Source organism: Loxodonta africana, chromosome 1 (assembly GCF_030014295.1).
Source record: "Loxodonta africana isolate mLoxAfr1 chromosome 1, mLoxAfr1.hap2, whole genome shotgun sequence".
Lineage (NCBI taxonomy): Eukaryota > Metazoa > Chordata > Mammalia > Proboscidea > Elephantidae > Loxodonta > Loxodonta africana.
Genome location: NC_087342.1, coordinates 86,991,980 through 87,000,402, shown reverse-complemented (window position 1 = coordinate 87,000,402; position 8,423 = coordinate 86,991,980). Strand labels below are relative to the sequence as shown.

Here is an 8,423-nt window from a genome sequence, read left to right as displayed (position 1 = left end):
GTAATATGGTTTACTCTTAAATATTTCTGAAAAGAGGTAATGAATTTGCAATTCTCCACTTTCATACTGGATATCAGAGTTAACTTTCTTCCCATCATTTCTTCTTTCCCAGCCAGTAATTGTGTTTTAACTTCATGTGTGTATACACAGATATGTACATATTTGCAAACATATGTACAACACACAGAAGTTCTATAAGCAGAAACTTTGAAGTAAAATAATTAAAAAATAAATCTATTAAGAAGCTATCAATAAAAAAAATAATTTTAATAGCACATGTGATAGAAAGTGGGTGAATGACCTTAACTGTCTTTGCAAGTTCATTATGAGTAGAACTGAAGAACATTCTCACTCTTGAAATTTCAACTGTGCTTTTTGTTCTGAACACTTTTATAGCAACAATGCAAGTGCCCACACGTGTGTGTTTAGAAAATGGTATAAAATTGATTGCCTTCTAGTAGAAACAGAAGACAAGCCTCTGAGGTTTTTCTCTCTCTAGAGACCTGTCTCCCTCTCTAATATAGCAATGGGAAGTTGTCTAGGAAGGTGAGCTCCAGGGGCATGTGTTGAGTAAATAAGGTGAACACCATCCACCTGAAGACAGTCTGAGAGATTACAGGAGAATGTGAATAACAGGTTACTCACACCTGGTTCCTCTACTGCCTGTCCTGGAATTGTGACAGAGATTGAATCTTCATCAAAACCACCAACCCAACGTCCCCATACCTGGATTGTCATTCTTCCTGCAAGGTAACCTTTCTTCCTCATGTTGTCAGAAAAAAAAAAAAGAAACATTTTTCTAAAATTTGAGGAAATCCAGAGCTTGTTCCCTTTTGAATTGAACAGAAGCTACTTTTCATATATAACCCAGTATTTGCTATATTCATAGTTATGGAAAATTGACTACCTTCTTCTGTTTGGAAACACGAATCCCCTTATCCTTATCTTGATTAACAGGAATGTGAAAGGAAAAGGTAAGTATTTTAGGGTGAAGTCTCCTTGGAAAATGCTGGTTCTTTTTTGATATAATACTCCATTTGCCAAAGAATCATGGCAACATAGTTATATGATGCAAAATGTGGCCACATTGTTCTTCACCCAGTAGAAATCTACTCCTTCAACAGCATAGTTCTTTCTCCCTTTACCGTATAGTAGAGGAAATTTAGCCAGCTGAAGTCAATGTCAATCCCAGTGCATTACAGCATTGAGGGTTTTTAACACCAAAATACTTGGTGGGTTAGACAAATGCTAGACAATATGACCATTAATGTTAGTTTCCTTTTGTAATTATAATTCTGGATGGAGGATTATCTTCCACTCAGAACACATAGTAGTTTCACCTTGGCAAAATTTCAGAATGCAATTGATTATTACAATGAATGTCAAAGAAAATGTGTCACATATTCTCTTTAAGCTCAACTATGCGACAATGCCTGAGATCCTGCTTAATGACCTAGAAGTGTGTGAAGTAAGTTTTTGTTTCATGTTTTCTAGTTAAGATATTTGAGGGGGAATCAGACATTTTTCAAACTACACCTTTGAATTCTACACAATTTATAAAAGATCAGTGGATTGCATACCAAAAACAAAACAAAACAAAACAAAAACCCAAACCCACTTCTGTCGAGTCAATTCTGATTCATAGTAACCCTGTAGGATAGAGTAGAACTGCCTCAGAGGGTTTAGCAAGGAGCACGTGGTGGATTTAAACTGTCAACCTCTTGGTTAGCAGCCATAGCTCTTAACCACTACACCTCCAGGGTTTACCTGGATTATATAAGGTGACTGAATTCGTGTACTGTTGTCACAAAAGCATCTTAAAGCACGTGGACTATGGGTGTCACTGAGGGGGGGGAAAAAACGTTGCTAATTGGATACTTGGAATTTGGTTCTTCCAGAGAGTAACATTTATAAAGAGAGTACACGAATGACTCACATAAGGAGATCATAGCAGTTTCTATGGTGCTGGTGAAGATATTGAATATACCGGGGACTATGAGAAGAACAAACTTGTTTGTCTTGGAAGTACAGCCAGAATGCTCCTTAGAAACAAGGATAGCAAGACTTCATTTCACATACATTGGACATGTTATCAGGAGAGACCAGTCCCTGGTGAAGGACATTATACTTGGTAAAGTAGAGGGTCAGAGAAAAAGAAAAAGACCCTCAATGAGATGAATTGATACAGTGCCTGTCACAATGGGCTCAAACATAGCGACAGTTACGAGGATGAAGCAGGATCTGGTAGTGTTTTGTTCTGTTGGACATAGGGTCACTGTGAGTCAGAACTGACTTGACTTCATTGCACCTAGCATCAACAACAACCTTCAGTAGTGATTTTCTTCATTGGAAAGCAACGAAAGAAATGACTATTAGTGGTAGTCGTACCTAACTCTTCCTGTTTAAATATTTCTAACTATTCCTATTTTGTCTTTATGTCTCCAGCTGTATAAAACCTTTCTCATACTCTTTGTCACTCCATGCGTCTTTCAATTTATCTGTTCTACCTATTTCCTAACAATCATGTGTCTATATATGTAGCAAATATTTTATTTTCAAGGTCTTTGCCTTTCCACAGTATATACATTGTCAGTCTATGTATTGCATCTTCAGGTAGTTTAGTATATATCTCAGATCTGTTTTCATATATGATTCTGATGTTAGTTCTATTTTTATATGTTTTCTTTCAATGCATTTGATGTTCTCATTGCTTTATGCATTTGTCTATCTATATAACAAATCAATCTACCATAATTTTTTGCATTATTTTATCTGTTGTTTCTCCCTATATTTACTGTCTTCAAAGCTCAAGTTTTATTTGGTTTCTAATTTTTCCATTGGTTATGATACCCTATTTTCTTCCTGCAGGAATAAAGTAGGGATGACCAAAAAAGACGATTCACAATGAAGAAGCCATGAAAGGGACAAATGTTAGCAATCCAGCAGGTTTCATCTTACTGGGTTTTTCTGACCAGCCTCAGTTGGAGATGGTTCTCCTTCCAGTCATCTCTGTCATATACATTCTGACATTGATGGGGAACACAGCCATCATACTGGTCTCATACTTGAACCCCAAACTCCACACACCCATGTACTTCTTCCTCTCTAATCTCTCTTTCCTGGACCTCTGTTTCACTACCAGTGTTGTCCCACAGATGCTTTGGAATCTCAAGGGCCCTGAGAAGACCATTAGTTACACTGGTTGTGTGATCCAACTATACATTGCTTTGGGGCTGGGCTCCACGGAGTGTATCCTCCTAACTGTTATGGCCTATGACCGCTTCAGTGCTATCTGTCGACCCCTTCACTATGGTGTCATCATGCACCCCAAGCTTCTTTGGCAACTAGCATCTGTGGCCTTGATCAGTGGTTTCATGGGGTCCACAATTCAGACCATCCTTGTTTTCCAGTTGCCTCTCTGCAGCCACCACATGGTGGATGATTTTGTGTGTGAGGAACCTGCCCTTATTAAAATTGCCTGTGTGGACACAACCTTCCTGGAAAACGAGCTCTCTGTAGCTAGTGTCCTTTATGTGGTTATTCCTCTGGGACTTATTTTGGTCTCCTATGGCTGCATTGTGAGGAGTGTGCTGAGGATAAAATCAGCTGAAGGCAGAAGGAAAGCATTTGGGACCTGTGGGTCTCACATGATTGTTGATTGTGTACTTTGGAACTCTAATTTCTGTCTACATACAACCCAAGAGCAAGTACACACAGACACGCAGTAAATTCCTCACTCTCTTCTATACTGCAGTGACTCCCTCACTTAATCCTCTAATCTACACCTTGAGAAACAAAGAGGTTAAGTGGGCTCTGAAAAGAGTGCTGGCAAGTGACCCGAGATAGGGAGAAATGTGAAATATCCTTGCTCAGGAAAAGACAACTTTCATTGCAGTCAGTGAGACAGAGGCATAATATCCTGACCATGCTATCTCATTTAAATCTGGATTCTAGACTAACAGCTATATTTTTTGAGAAAAACATGTTTTTCTCAATGGTCAAAATCGGAATGTGAAAACATATGCCTGGGGAGTCTTAACCAAGTGACTATCTACAGCCCTGAAAATACCACTATTCCAAAAGAGTGCTGTCTGAGTTCTGGTGCTAGCAAGGTATTTTTTCTTTTTACAAGATAGATTAAAAAAAAAAAAAAAAGCATCTTGTGACCATGAATGATAAAAGCATCCTGTGAAACTATATGTGATCATTTGCTGTACTATTAATAATCAGTAACCAATTAGACTGTGATTATTACAGCATTCATTGATTTTCCTGTAATTGCCCTCTCTATTTTTTTTTTTTTTTTATGGTTTGACTCCTCTTTTTACCCCCATAAGAACACTTGCATAATGAAACTGCCTCGTTGCATTTTCGATCGGCTATGTGGTTCCCCAATTGCAATTGTTTTAAACGCATAGTAAATCTGTTTTAACTTGAAACAGCATTAAAGTTTTTTTCTCTACAGCATACTCATGTAATTCCTCGGATACTGGGTGGGAACTTTTAGGTGCATCTCATTATGGTTTCTCATTTCATGTAGGAGGAGCAGAGCTAAATCACCTAAATAAAAGAAGGTATGAACTATCCTTTTATTGACATCCTGAAGTTACCTACTCTAAATCCTTCATATTCTCTTTTCTGGAAATGTCATGTGTCTTCCTTTGCTCTACTTTGTAAATAGTCTGTGAAAAAAAATCTATAGGTATGGGCATGTATATATGTTTTGTATACTTTCATAATCCTAGAGTTCTTGCTGTAGGGACTGGCTAATAACATGACTGACGTAGTTATAAATACGCAAACACAAGTTTACATCTCATCATTAAATCTGAATATTTTAATTCGACAAAAGTAAACACATTGCTGTATAAATAATATGCATTTGTCTTTGTCATTTATATAATATTCATTTTTGTTAATATTGTAACTTGATATAATATACAAAGTTGTTTTCATATTGAGCATAACAATTTTATCTCTTCTAATAACATACTTAACACTGGGTAATACTTTACATTTAAAAACATTGGCCTTGTTTTCCATACATTCAAACTAGATATTTATTTACAGAAAATTATCAAGGTTTCTATTGCCTGTAATACTAGGCCCTGGTTAGGCATGCTTGTTGCAGGTTATATTTTACAAATGTAGTTTTTATAAAAAATAAATGCTTTAACAGAGATTATTCCTAAGGGATGACTTTAATACAAATAGTTAACTCTAGTTGAATATAGAATGGAGTTGAATGGGGTGATTAAAACACACACACATATTGGAGAAGAAAATCATGATCTAGTGTGAAGGACATTGTTAAGGTAACTTAAGTTTTGTCTCTGTAGCCCATGTATTTCTCTGTTCACAAAACATGATTCAATTGGCCTCAATAAATGTGTCATTAATATACTAGTAAATGTGGGCACAATCAAATTAAATTTTTGTTCGTTGATTAGGGCCACGAAATGCTTAATAATCAGTACAATTTCCTGAATCAATTGACATCTTCTTATAATATAAAACAAAAAATGAAGAAAATAATAATAATAATATCCTTATACATAGCACCTTTAGAAATAGTTTAATTTTTCAAAATTTACAAAGGATAAAAATTATATAATTTTTGATCAGTGTACTTCTTATTAACTCAAAATTAGAAATTAAATCAAAATCATGTGATTATTTCTCACCTATTTTTCTCTTACAATATTCTAAAATATTTGTAAAACCTTTAGATTACAAGAAGTCCTTCAAAGACGCTTTCCGCTCCTCCCCGTTACTTAGCTTAATAGCTTTCTATCCTGATTATTTTGAAGATTTATTCTCTCCCAACCACTGGGAACCAGTTTATAAATTGTAGATGAGGTTGGAGGCATTTGTCCTTCTCCAAGGTTCAAACCTGAAAGGTATGACCCAAAAGAGTGCCTTAACAGGATCTGAGAATGAGAGTGATCAGAGATTGAAATCTGAAAACATGCCTCTGTGTGTGTGTGTTATTTCAACCCCATAAAAGGATTTTAAAGCTATTTTTCCTTCCTGATATCTTTTCAAATCTGAAATATGAAAAAAAGAAAAAGACCATCAAGTTCTATTTGGAGGAAGAAGAATTCTCTTGGGGAAAATCTTTTTACTTTTGGCAAAAGAGATCAAGAACTTACTCTCCCCTGTATATTTTTCTAATTCTTCTTGTGAAATGAATAATTATGATATTTGAGAAAGATGCCTAGAGGTCAGATGTCAAAAATAACTTCTAAACAGAAATCTGAAGGAGAGACAAAGTAATTTAAGGAAGTAGCTGAATCAGTCAGTGTTGACTAGTGTAATTGCAAGTACCACAAAAGGGAGGAAGACGTGGTGATATGAGAAAATAAAACAGGTTACATACATTCACTAAGTTGCTCCCCTTCTTTCTTTTACCTTTGTTAGAGTGCAGAGAAGATAATTAGTGACTTTAGCATATTAGAGTTTCTACCCTAAAACCAAAATCACTACCCAGTACCCATGAGCTAGGTGAAAGTGATATTCCTTGAACAATAGTCCCTAGAGAAAATCAGATTAAAAAAAAAATGAAAAGTTATAGGTTCTCTCAAGAACTTGAGGATCTGTACCTCTATGTTATTAATTAGCATATGGAGTTGTTTAACGTCCCCAGGTGGGCTTTTTCCAGGGAGAAGTATAAAGGAAGGAGTGTCCTAACTGGACATTTCCTGAAGGCCCAGTCAGACAACATTGTAGACAAATTCTCTGACTCACCCTGGCCTCAGTGTATATGTTCCTATATTCAATTCTGTGAGCGAAGAAGAAAAAGAAAAAGCAATACCTTTCTTATTAGCAGTTAGTTACATAACTGGGTCAATGACACTTGTTATTTTTTTCTAACCAGTTATTTCATTAAAAATCATAAAGATTTTTCCATTTCAATAAATGCTAACAATAACACCAGTGCCTGAATAATGCTTCATTATAAAGATATATCAAATTATTTCAATATAATTGATCATCAGATTTGTTTATAATTTTACTGCTAATGAAAACTGATGTGATTAATAGCTTTATAATTAGATATAATTACACATTATTAGCCCCATGTATCTGTCAATTCATCATACTGTGGAGGTTTGTGTGTTGCTGTGAGGCTGGAAGCTATGCTACCAGTATTTCAAATTACAAGCAGCGTCACCCATGGTGCACAAGTTTCAGTGGAGCTTCCTGACTAAGAAACGTTAGGAAGAAGGACCTAGCCTTCTGTTTCTGAAAAAAAAAAAAAAAAAACAGTGGAAACCTTATGAATAGTAGCAGAACATTGTTTGGTATAGGGCCAGAGCCCCGCAGGTTATATGGTACTCAAAATACTACTGGGGAAGTGCTGCCTCCTCAAGTACAGTTGACCTTAATGACATGGATGAAGTTGAGCTTTTGAGACCTTCATTTGCTGAGGTGGCATAACTCAAAATGAGAAGAAATACTTGAAACATCCCTTAAAAATTGGAACATGGATTGTAGGAAGTAAGAATTTAGGAAAAATAGAAATTGTCAAAAGTGATAGCATAATGATTGATATCCTTCGTATTAGTGAGCTGAAAAGGACTGGTATTGGACATTTTGAATCAGACAATCATATGGTCTACTATGATGAGAACAACTTAAAGAGGAATGGCATTGCATTCATTGTAAAAAATAACATTTCAAGGTGTGTCCTGAGGTACAATGCTGTCAGTGACAGGATGGTATGCATGCGCTTGCAAGTAAGACCAGTTAATACAAATATTGTTCAAATTTATGCACTCATAACTAATGCCAAAAATGAGGAAATTGAAGATGTTTACCAACTTCTGCAGTCTGGAATTGATCAAACATGCAATCAAGGTGCACTGATAATTAATAATGATTGGAATGTGAAAGTTGGAAAGAAAGAAGAAGGATCCATAGTTGGAAAATATGGCCATGGTGATATAAATGATGCTGGTGATAACATGACAGAATTTTGGAAGACCAATGACTTCTTCATTGCAAATACCTTTTTTTCAAAAACATAAATGGCAACTATACACATGGACCTTGCCAGATGGAATACACAGGAATCAAATAAACTGCATGTGTGGAAAGAGACGATGGAGAAGCCCTTATCATCTGTGAGACAAAGGGCAGGGGCTGACTGCAGAGCAGACCATCCATTGCTCATATGCAAGTTCAATTTGAAGCTGATGAAAATTTAAAGAACTCCATGAGAACCAAAATACAACCTTGAGTATTCTCTACCTAAATTTAGAGATCATGTCAAGAATAGATTTAATGCATTGAACACTAACAACCAAAGACCAGATGAGTTGTGGAATGACATCAAGGACATCATACATGAAGAAAGCAAAAGGCCATTAAAAAGAAAGGAAAGAAAGAAAAAAAGGAGATGTCAGAAAAGACTCTGAAAC

General features: G+C 35.9%; 1 pseudogene; it reads left to right on the top strand.

Annotated features, from left to right (window-relative positions):
• The first annotated feature begins 2,609 nt into the window (after positions 1-2,609).
• Positions 2,610-3,872, top strand: LOC100666313 (olfactory receptor 2H2-like; annotated as a pseudogene).
• Positions 3,873-8,423: the final 4,551 nt, after the last annotated feature.